At 45.5% G+C, this 12,020-nt stretch overlaps 1 protein-coding gene and 1 long non-coding RNA gene across 9 annotated transcripts in view; one reads left to right on the top strand and one right to left on the bottom strand.

Moving 5' to 3' along the window:
- The window catches only part of LOC118288390, a 49,190-nt gene that overhangs the window by 36,664 nt on the left and 506 nt on the right, over positions 1 to 12,020 (bottom strand). The window contains exons 3-4 of one of the 5 annotated variants that reach the window (XR_004785868.2): positions 7,062 to 7,145; positions 5,525 to 6,197 (exon numbers count right to left, since the gene is read on the bottom strand). The exons of 1 other annotated variant lie outside the window; for it this stretch is intronic. This is a non-coding gene — a long non-coding RNA (uncharacterized LOC118288390). Of the gene's footprint in view, positions 1 to 5,524; positions 6,198 to 6,938; positions 7,146 to 7,267; positions 8,772 to 12,020 lie in introns of those variants that run through there. 3 more of the 5 variants (XR_004785866.1, XR_007029865.1, XR_004785864.2) reach the window with 3 other exon arrangements.
- LOC118288386 (protein sidekick-2-like) overlaps positions 1 to 12,020 on the top strand; it is an 81,733-nt gene that overhangs the window by 17,435 nt on the left and 52,278 nt on the right. The gene's annotated exons all lie outside the window — the stretch shown is intronic.

A 12,020-nucleotide genomic window follows, 5' to 3' on the forward strand; every position in this document is an offset into this window, starting at 1 on the left:
CAGAAGGTTATAAGTGCTGCTGCCTGGAATTTTATAGACACTAAGTTTTATGCAATTTCCAGCAATTTCACCATTCCTTTTACAGTGATTGGAAACTGTCTGTGCTCAGTTAATGACTTCCCAATCTCCCAGATGGGGAGCGTCACCCACACTCAGAGCAATGACAGAACAATGAGTTGCAAAATAACTCTGTGTCACCTAATGCCAGTATGAACTGTTTACATCATTACAGCAACAGCACTCCAGACTAACCTGAGGCAGCCTGAGCCTAATAAGCAAGCTGCTTTGCCCTGCGCCGAGTCAGGGGGGTCTCCTGAGGTTGGGTTTCACAGGTTCGCTCCTGCTAATGGGGGGGGATTGGTTGAACCAGAGTTGGCCCTCTCTACCACTCTGGCCAGCCATTCTCCTCCTCTAGGGCGAAAGAGAGGCTACGTCCTCAGTAGACCCGACCCGACACTAAGAGTGATTGGCCCGCCTTGATCAGTGGAGTGCCTTGCAGCAGCAGGGAGTCTCTGGGCCTGGTGCAGACCTGCAGTGTCCCACTGCCCTGCTGCCCTGCTCACTGTCTGACTCCTAGTGAGGTGAAAGACGTAAAAAAAAAAATTCTTAGCAACATCTTCTCAATGAAGTTTAACTACGACGAATACCTAGGCAGAGACAAATATGATAAAATGATACTGTACAATATTTTTTGCCCCCCAATAGGAAGTCTCTCATCGTCGCTCATATCAGTTGAGAAACTGCAAAGAAGCCCTCTGGAGCTTTTACACAGCCGCAGCATAATAGCCACGGTCTTATGTGGACTCGTATGCTCCTCGGCAGGGTCACAGTGACCAAGTGAGAGATCAGTGTCAAGTGGAAGGAGCAGCGCAACCCGGGCACACCGACTGAACAAGTCACAGCACAAAGACCAGTGCCATCTTCAAATATACAATGAATCATCGGTCTCTGTGTAACATTTGAATTTGACATTTTCATTATGCACGTTTATCACTCAGAATGTGTTATACCTCAGCGTGCGCCTAAACAGTCCAAAACAACAAAGACGATGTTTGTCGTTGAGGAAAACCAACCTCTGTTCATCTGTTTGATGAGATTATTATCAGTAAATATTTCCTGTCTACCTATTTACTCCGGCATCTCGTTGGCAGCGGCATGCGCGTGTTTTCGAACAGAAAAAGATAAACACCGGTGTTGTTTGCTGGGGAGCTGATGTCAACACCGGTGATGTCACTGATACCCATTGTAACAAACAAAACCGCGAAAACAATGATACGGGATTAGCCGGCCGAGATCGGCGCCAGCCCAAGGGTAGCGGAGCGACACGGGCCTGTTTAGAGCTTTGGTTCATTGCATCTTGCTGACAGCTGTCTGTCCACATGTCAGGCAGTGCAACAAACCTAATCCAAGGCTGCGTGGCACCACATGCAAATAGCAGCAGTGACAGTAAGGAGAGCAACAACATGTGCCCCCCCCCTCAGGACCACCGAGTCAGCCTCAGAGGTGGATTAGAGGCCATGTAATCTGACTGTGTGGTGACACATGTCAACCATGGGATGTCTAGAGAGATGAGTTGGGGTGAATTAGAAACAACTGGGTAATCCAGGCTAACAGCCCCAGTCTCCCCCCCACCCCCCCACCCACACACACACACACACACACACACCAAGCGCCCAGCAACACACACACACACGTGGGCACACGTATGCAGACATTCCTCTACATGGGCCTGTGGGCTTCCTTGACATTACCTCCCTGACATTACCTCCTCAGCACAAGCCCGGCCTGGGACTCGTGTCATACGCGTCCACGGGCAACACTCACATTTTCATTACGGTGAAACCAGTGGCGCTACACAACCTTTTTCTCCTCTCTTCCTCCCCCTCCTCTTCATCACCATGTCAATCATCACAACGCTGTCACTCCGGATCTGTCTCTGAACTAAGCTGTCTCAGAGCTAAGATCCAGACACACTTGAGAGGCCGAGGCAGACTACTCACAGAGACACTTCTCTCTTGAAGATGTACCAGTGTTTCGCTCCTTTCCGCCTCTGAACACTTCCCAAAGGTTTTTGGGTTTTTTTCATTTCCCAGATTCCCCCCCCCCCCCCCCCCCCCCCCCCCGATCTAATTTGCAATATTTCCACATATTAGATGAAGCCTGTACATGCGGAACAGAGTACACATGGCCAGGGAATTGAGAAGTGCAAATAATTCCCTCATGTGGAAAGGCTGCAATTAACTGGGGATGTCAGCCTTTGTAAAATATAATTGAGTTCAGGACGAAATGAACGTCTTTAATCCGGCCGACAGAGCACTGTCAATCAGCGTTCTTTGCATCCCCCAAAACCAACTGCCATGCTTGTTTGTGTCTGTCTCACTGTTGAGTTTTTGGACACTAATTCTCTGGCAGCTGCCTCTCTCCAATGCGTGGGTGACTGGGTGACTTTGTATATGCCTGGTGGGAGCGGGATGCCGTGGTATCGGGAGAGACCGGACATCTGTTTTCTCTGGTTTCGGGGCTGGAGATAACATTGTGCGACCAGGCATGGTGTCAAAACACCTATGTGATTGAGGAAACATTTTCTCCATTACTGCGCATAAATCGCCACTCGTGACCTGATATCAACGGGGGAATGCGGCTTTTAGCATTGCATGGCTTCCCCTCAATTCTGAGGGTCAAATAACAGTCGGCCGTCTGTGCTGTCAATAGGCCTCTTCCCTCTCTCGGAGATGCTGTGTGTGAATTACCTTTCCCGTCATCGCAGGGCCGTGCAAGACATCCTCCTGGAAATGTCAACCATTTACAACACTCAAATATAGCCCATCATGGCAAAAAAAAAAAAAGATGAGTGTTGACCTTAAAGTGTCTGGATGAATGAGTCCACTTAGAGGAAAATCATTATTTTGTCCCCTTTAATTCTTTCCCGACTGTCTCTCCTATAGCGGCGGCTGCTCCAGGCTCTGATCTGTGGCCTTTCTCTAATCAACCCTCTTACTGCGAGGTAAAGGGCTGGGAACACATCTCTCACAACAGGCCTCTGTGTCTTTGTCCCGTGTGTGTCACACAGTCCAGTTTTTGTGTGTCTAACGATTGCCTTTCGAGGGGCTCCTCAGTGAGCCCCACTGACTCCCAACAGGCTCCCATGGAAATGGATTAATTACAGGGCGCCTGACAAATGGCCGGCCACAGTCGCGGCCGCTTTGTAAACTCTTGTGATTAATCAGCCGAAGACCAAGCGTGGTCACTCAGCACGACCTTATCATTGGCCCGACGCCGTGGCTGTGGCTGAAGGAGGCCTCTAGTCAGAGATTAATTGCCGCTCACCGCTAACTGACGCTGTCGTCTCGGGCCTGTCAACAAAAGCGGCGCCTGTTTACCCCGGACACCTGTGGACCTTCTGCGGCGGTGAGAGAATCTGCCTCTCCAAACTCTTTATCTCGGAGAGTTTTGATCTCTCAGTGGAATAGATATAAGATTGATTGTCCGCACCCTGACCTCGGTTTACTGCGAATTCTCTCTTGTTGTGCTCGGTTTTCTCTGGGATTGTAGAGCAATTGAATGCACATTTGTTTTGCTGTCTTGAAGGGATCTGGGTGAAATCGAAGTAGATGTTTTTTCGCAGCCCATTGACGCGGTACACCAAATGAATGCGTGTGTCGTACAGATACTGAAATGTGTTTTCACAAACCACTGAAGTTGCAAATATCGAACATATTATTTCTGGACAGCTGTCCCGAATATCACTTTTATGGCTTCAGATCATCAGTGAGAATTACTTGGGACAATTCGAGACCCACTTTGAATTGATCTGTCGTCCGTAATCTGTTTTCTAAGTCACTTACCTACCATGTTGGTTTTGAAATGATGTTGTCATCCAGTGCTCCAGTGCAAAATGAGATACTTAAATTTGAATGTTCATTTCATATATTCAGTCTCTGTTTTCTGACCTACTGAGGAATACCTGCAGCATTCTGTATGAATTTTAATAAACCTGTATCACAGAATACAGCAGGAATACAGAGAAATACCTTTGTGCACCTCTTGGTACACATGAGTAAATGTGTAAGTATTGCCGCCTTTATACAGTTGCACCTTTATTCTGCTGCACTGTTCTGTATAAATAATACAAATAAAGAATGGGGGGCATTGTTGTTCTGCCCTGAAGACGAATCGATGTCTGAGTAAAATGGGAGAGCCGGCATTGCGGGACATGTTTTGTGCAGTGTAAACCAGCAAAGTCATCATAACGTAGGTGTTCTTTAAGGCAATATGGCTGGATCGCTGTCTAAAAAGGGGCTTATGTGTATATGGAGGGAAGAGGAAGGTGGATGAGGGACGGTTGGTGGAGTGCCGGGCATGCGTGATCCCCTTCACTGGGTTCCACATCCACAGGCATAGTGCACTGAGCCCTCAGTCAGCACATCACATAAAAGCACCAGGCTTTGCAGGATTGCAAACTGAGAGTTTATTTCATCCTCATTTGTTTTCCTTCCTGTGGGTGAGGACAGGTTTTCTGCTATTGTGAGGAGTGCACAAAGGAGTGTACTATTATCACAGCTGTAATCTGCCCGTTATAGTTTTTCTCTCCTACCAAAGTGCTCCATAACTGCGGGACAAAAAACGCCTTGGAAACTGACAGTGTTTCCCGGTGCAAACAAGAGGGGCGGATCATCGTTCCGACTTAAACCGACAACTTGTAAATTGAATCCTGTGGCATATAGTCAAGTTTAAAGTGTTCCGTGGAGCTTTGCCACTATCAACCAGCCTGCAGAGCCCCAAACTGACCAAGAGGATCAACAACACCTGGCTCGTCCCTTGTTAATCGTGGGCAAGGATCCAATCCAAACAATCTGTGTAGTTATTGGGTTTCGTGTAAGGGAAAGCAGCTTTCCCAGTATTTTTTATACAGCATAAACAACGCCTCTGCTTCATGTCTACAAGTTTATCGTCTATTGGACCAACCCACCTTTTCCGGGGGGGAAAGGGGGGTTCGCTGTTCTTCACCGTGTCTGCATCCATTTGCTGTTTTTTGTTCCCTTTTGTCAAAGGGTATTATTGACGCCAATGGGCTTGAATGCCATACACGATGGGAACTGTCAGCCTCTGGATTAAAAAATGAAAGGCCAGTTGAACGCGGAGTATGTGTTTGTAAGTGTGCGTCTGCATGCGTGTGTTCGGGGACAAACCGTTACCTCGTGTGTGAGTGCATGCGACTTAACCTACGCTTCAGGTGGCTCACTCTCGGCGCACAAATACCCAGTTGCGTCAGAGAAATTATGTGCGACAGCAATCGCTTTACATTCCCAGAACCGAGCAGATGGAGCGTGTCGCACGGTGAAACAAACACATCGGTGGATGTAGCGCTGGTAAACTCAAGCCAGCTCTGGGGGGGGGGGGGGGGGGGGGGGGGGGGGTTTAGAGACTCGTGGAAAAAAACAACATTTGGCAGGGCTTAGTTCCAGGGTTGTTGATGGACTTAAGGTAGAGAATTCATCTGCCGATCAAAGTAAGAATCGTCCTCAACACCATGTCATCCGTTTATTTCAGACACATCTTTCCATCCCTCAATCTGCTCTCTACACGTCAAATGTCTTCTACTTTAAATGCGTTGTGGTCAAATAGGATTATGGAGAACTGGACCACATATGGCCAGTGCTGGTCCCCATCCCTGCTGGGGGATGTAATCCCAACACCCCCATCCTGTTCTGCCCTGACTTATTATCAAATGGCCAGCTTGAGCATTAGTATTATGCCACATAGCAACACTATCAGCAACACACCCTCATGTAGAACTAAGTACTTCTGATAGAAGTTTTTTTTTTTTCTCTATGGTTTACTGTCGTCTTTCTCTTCCTTTATCTCCCCCAGTTTTATGGATGACCAGCAGGTTTGATATATCGTATTTGGGGGGATTGTTGGAACAGAATGGACTTGCGAGGAGATTACAGTGAGGGAAGTAGAACAACAACAATGCACGGATTACAGGCAGGATTTGTGTGAGGAACACATGATATCCTCTCTCATCCCTTTATCAGATTGTCCGTGATGGCGAGGCAGCGGCGGCGAGGACCAGAGACGAGGAGTACATTTGAATTCATTAGCGCAGAGCCAGATCCGGACAGAAAGTGTTGATCGCGGCTCATAATTCAATAGCAGATGATCTGACAGTCACACGAGGCAGCAGTCTGAAAAGTCTACGTTAACAAATAATGTCAGAATCAGCCTAATTCTAAAACAAGAGGATAATGGGTAGACTGGATAATTGCAACAGTCTATGATTCGACTTGACTTGATTCATGGATATCTATAATTAATACACAATGGCCTACTGTAGATAAGAAGTGCAGTGATGTAGCTTGTAAGCAAACAACCTCATGTAAATATTCTCAAAACCTTTTAAAGATTTTAAAGGGACACAACAGTGATTTTAAGACCAAGTTCCCAAGAAAAAGAAGAGGATCATTTCAACTAATATCCCTGGCAAACATGTTTATGTTCAAGTGACCGAGCTCTCTTGTTGCCGCAGTAAATGTGACTCTTGTTTGTCGGTATGGCAGAGGAGGGGAGTCTGGTGACGTGATCAAAGAGCCTCAAAGCCCGCGCAGAGAGGAGATGGGATGGGTCAATAAAAATGTGGAAATTTGCCACTAGAGACAGCTGTTCGATTCCTGTATCCTAGCGACAGTAGATGTTTGTGTTTTGTGTCTTTTATCAGTTTTTCTTAAACAATGACGCCAGTTGTTCTTTAACTAGGAAGTTGTTGTTATGATACCCGTGACAATGCAGGTCGACTAATCTTAATTCGGTGGTCATTTTAACACAAAGCTAAAAGTTTTCTAGCCCTGACTTAGTATTTTTTTATTTTTTGGAAGTCACTGATACATTTTTAACCTTCCTTTCATTTGGAGCATCAGGTCAGAAAATGATTTTTGTGGGAGCTGGTTATAAACAATTTATTTTCTTATTTCACAACACTGCGATTTGTAATACTGACCACTGTTTTTTGCATGTACCGGTGAGTTTTACCAGGCTACAATATGCATGCTACAATACATTACCTGCGGTTGGCCTGTGTGTCCATGCGTCTCCCAGAAAACAGCCCTTCAGAAGAGGGCATCAGAGACCCCCTGATCTTAGTAGACCTCCAGAGAGAAGCATGGGCAAGGAGATGATTATATCATTGACGTTTTGTTGTTGTTTTTTTACTTACTGCAAATATATATTCTTACTGATATCAAAACTTCAAACATAACAGCAGAAAATGAAAAAAATATGGGACCATTAAAAACTCTTTTTACTCTTGTTTATTCAACGGAACTTTCATCTCCAAGGTTCGTGAGTTGGTCTCTGAAAGCGATTATTTCTTTTTAAATAGCGGCGATGTTAATCCAAGTCTGTCCGATGGTTAAGATTTGAACACACAAAAACAACCTGTACGATCCCGTATGGAGAACACAAAAATGGGCATTTTTCTTGCTGTGAAGTCGGGCCACACACTTAATGGGAGTCGCTCGTATCTCAGTGGTGAGGGAGGTATAATTTAACCTATACGGACAGAAAATCTATTCTTTTCCTCCCATGAAGCTGTACGCAAACGCAGAGCAATCAACAACATGCCCTTTACCTATAGTTATCCATACTGACCGAGGGGAAAATGAATACACAGCTCGCCGCCACATTAATGGTCTGTGTCCTGGAGAACCCGACTCTAACAGCATCAAACTGACGAGGCCGGGTCCGTCACTATTCAGGCTGATTCACCTTATTACGACGCTGTCCTCCCACATCGCTCCCTCCCCACTCCCTCCGCACGTCTCCTCTAAATAGCCACAGTGCAGGCTTGCTCTGCAAGTACAGTTAAGACAAAACTGTGAGAACGAGAGAGGACAAACAGAGCGAGGCAAAGAGCTGCAGGAATAATGGAGTGAGAGGGATTGGGAAGGAGGCAGATCGAACAAGAGGATGCCATGACAATTACAGGCAACAGAGCCACTAATGTCAAAGTGGAACCCTATTTCTTGGAGCCGTCTATTCTTCCGAATGTGAGACAGTAAATACCTTGTTTCTATCTTCCCCAGACGTCATTGTGACCGCCAGTGCCACAATGGAAACCCTGATGAGGAGCACATGCAATTGCTCTCTCTTAATAAAATCTCACAGTTCCCATTACACCACAGCACAATGGGCTTCTCGCCTCGCCACTGATTGAGTTCCTTCTCTCCGGGAGCTATAATAGCAGCCAGGCCACTCCCTCCCGCCAACCTCTCCCTTTGCCTCCTTCCTCCACCTACTCCAGCCCCATGTCCATCTCCTTCCCTAGCTCGGTCTTCGATTTTTTCTTTTTTCCTTTTTCCAAGTGAGATCTTTTCACTCAATGCCCACATCCCTCCTCTCTTCTCCTCTCCTCTTCCTCGCCACCTTTCTTTCCTCATTTCCTTCCCTTTTCTTTCCATCCATGCGACACTTCCTCCCACACAGAGGAAAGAGTGACAGCGACCTGGTTTCTTTGGCTGCTATTGATCAGATCGATAAGAGGCTTCTTTTAGTGCGTTGCCCCGTCTGATTGATGTGAGGGGCACCTGCAGGATAGAGTGGCTCCGGAAAAAGAGTCTGTCAGGGAGCCGTGATGATTGTGAGGGATTTTGAGGAGGTTTTGCCGAAAGGGTCACGAGGTGGGCCTGGATTCCTTTCCCGGGGATAAGGGCAAGAGGGTTGCCAGAAGTGGGTTCGGTTGTGGGAAACGGATTCATTTGGTGTAATTGCACTTTCTTCTCTCGCAGAACCAAGGGCCGAAGTAGGAACATAAATAACAAATGTAATTAGGTTAAAAGCAATAAAAAAAATATGAAAACTCTCAAAGCTAATATCTAATGTCAATATTAATGTCTTGCATGGACAATATCTATAAACACAAATCTGGCTTCTCGTAATTAAAAAGGAAAAATATCATGAAACCTGCTCTAACATTTTAATCTAACAGAGGAAATTTAGCCAAGACATGACCTCATCTGACCTTTCCAGCCTTTTTTAAGGCGTGGTTTCAGTATTGAAATGCAGCAGTGGTTGGAATGTCCATGCGGTTTGCTCGAAATTAAAGGATGAGCATTGGAACCGGGATTTGATTTATTAAATTCTAACGACGCACACCCACTTTGAGGTCCTTTGCAGCGCAGCCCTCCCCCACTTTGTAGTGGGTCAAAGAGGTCATTTTTCTTTTTCCATGGCGACTTGTGATGATACAATTGAAACCTTACACGAGCATGTACACAGCAAACGTATGCACCGACACACATGCATCCACAATATGACCCCGGTGCATAAATACACACACACACACCAGTAAATATACACACACACAAACACACCCACACACACACACACAAACACACCCACGCATACCTCCTCACAGGTGGTAACCCATTAGAGACCTTTTGATTTGCTGTTTTCAAGATGTGAGTCAGGTAAACCGAGGCGCTCCCCGCTGCTATGTGATGCTAGTAAAGGTCAGCAGCTGGTGGTTCCGCTCCCGTCTGCACCTCACTTACCCCCTGAGCAGAGCCGAGACACCCGGCGAGTGAGGGGAAAACAAACAAAAAAAAAAACGAGCTTGTATTCACTAGCGGGCTTCATGTGGAGGCCACACATGTTCGCTCCAGAGAAAACATACTGAAGTGGATTTTTTTTGTTTTAAAGAAAGAAAAAGAAAAAAAAGATAAGGGTATGGCTTCCAGATATCTTTTTTCTTTTCTTTTTCTGGCAGGACAATTTCACATATTTAAACTGGGCAAAGTGTGTGAAAGCACGGAGCAGAGATAGAGGAAAAAGAAACGACTGTCCAGTTTACTGTTTAACTTCATCGACGCTGTTTCATGTAGGTCAGGGCTCTTGACGCAGGCTTTCTCCCACTCGGATACTCCCCAGGCCTGGCATCAGCTGCTTATGTCATATTCATTTCATATGGACTATTAGATGGGCAGTTTCAGATGTGCTTTGTATTGATTTTTTGTGTGTGTGTGTGTGTGTGTGAGCGGGTGTTTGTTACTTATATTTGCTCCAGTTGGATGACTTGTCTACGTGTGAGGGGACTGATACCATAAAGATAAGGGTGTCAGATCAGTCGGGTGGCCATGCTTTATTTCCCCCTTGACAAATTCGCCGAAGTTTTCACATCTCATCCCCCGCACCACGGTGACAGCCCGACAGGAGGGGCCCGGCCCGACACACTGCAGCGACAGACAGCTCACGCTGACAATAATGCCACTGTTGCTCACGCTGACAAGAGCCCATCCTTTCTCATTTCATTGAGGAGGGATGCAGGGAGGGAGATGGAGGACGGGAGAGTGGATAGGTGGGGGAAAAAGGAGGGATGCTGACTGGCACCCTGGCGAGGCAAAGAAAAAAAGACCCATTTCTGAGATCCGTGCCGTCTGTCACCACAATGGAAATTCTTCAGCAACACCCTTCTTCTGCTGTGTAGGTACTGTCAGACTGACGCCAACACACTCACAAACATAGATTACACAAACCACGGCTGAATGAACGTAAGCAACGTGTGGAAACGCACAGCTCGTGAATACTTTTTTACCTGGAAGTCAGATTCAGGAACAGAAATACAGATTACAATTTAATCATAAATTGCAAAAAGCAGGTGGGATCCTGCGTTTATTGTTTTAGCCCCTATGCCGTGGATCGAACACCCCCTCAAAATCAGATCAGCACAACCACTGCCTCAGCTTAAAGAGCAGTTAAAAGCTCACCTGTATTGAGTGGCATTTTTATAGTTGTTGTACAGGCAGGCATTTTTTATAGTTGTTCTTTTATTGCTTTTAATGTTGTTCTTTTATGTGTTTTGTTTTATTGCAATGCTGCGCATGATGTTCTAGTTTTATATTTCACTTCATGAAGCACCTTGGTACCCTTTCTGTTTTGAAAGGTGCTGTAGAAATAACGTATTATCATCTTCAGCATCGTCACCATCATTATTATTCGTATTAATAATAGTTTTTAGTATTATCATTAGTCTAAATGCAAATTTTATTCAAAGCAAAATCTGTATTTCCCTTGATAACAAGTCAATACACCAGTCTGAAACTATGGTAATATTTTACCTCAGGAGATAATTGTTTTATATTAAACACTGATTCTGACACATTTCTTTTGTTGAAATTGCGCATGCACAAACTAATATCCACTAATTATTTGCATGACATGATGCTATGGTATTGGTGTATTGTCAGCAATACACACTTTGCACGCGTTCTTCAGAAACATTGGACATTATTGAGTATTTTGGTGCAGCTGGTTGTTTGCACCCACACTACAAAATCAAAAGACATATGCTTTCTAAACTCCTGCACAGAAAATGTGTCCCTCAAGTGAAAAGCTACCAAAATCAGGAGCACTTTCATGCAGCGCTGAAAAACAAATGTGGGCGTGTCGCTCTTTGAGACTAATGTGACTTAGCGCTGCACAAATGGGCTCAACTTGACTTTTCTGATTTGGGTTCGGGCCTGTTATAATCCAATCTCAAATGTGAGCTCCCATCTGGGATTTCCACGGCGATGTGATTACTACTGGATATAAGCCGTTTTTGGTTTTTTGTTTGTTTTTTTGATTATAATGACAAACTGTCTCTCAGTTCTCTACACTTTTGCCACCAGTACTGGAAATAAAAAAAACACAGATTTACTGTAATTCGTCAATCGACCAACTGTCCAGCCTGCCTAACACTGCGGGGTTGTAATAGCTGACTTGTCAGCAGCAGACGCCAAACACAAAAACACATTGTACGAAAAATGAGTAGCGAGGAGGCGTGTGAGTTTTTATTTCTGTCCGTGTTATACACACTCGGGACACCACAGCGCAGCACACCTTGACTCTGCAGCATAAATTTTTTTTTTTAAAATGACATTCTCTGTCAGATATGCATTGGATTAGATCGGAGTGGATTAGAGGAATGTGGAGGCAGGTTGGTGAGAACAGATCACCTAGATGGAAGAGGGATTTCTAGCACTCCT

This window comes from Scophthalmus maximus, chromosome 17 (genome assembly GCF_022379125.1).
Source record: "Scophthalmus maximus strain ysfricsl-2021 chromosome 17, ASM2237912v1, whole genome shotgun sequence".
NCBI classification, from domain to species: Eukaryota; Metazoa; Chordata; class Actinopteri; order Pleuronectiformes; family Scophthalmidae; genus Scophthalmus; species Scophthalmus maximus.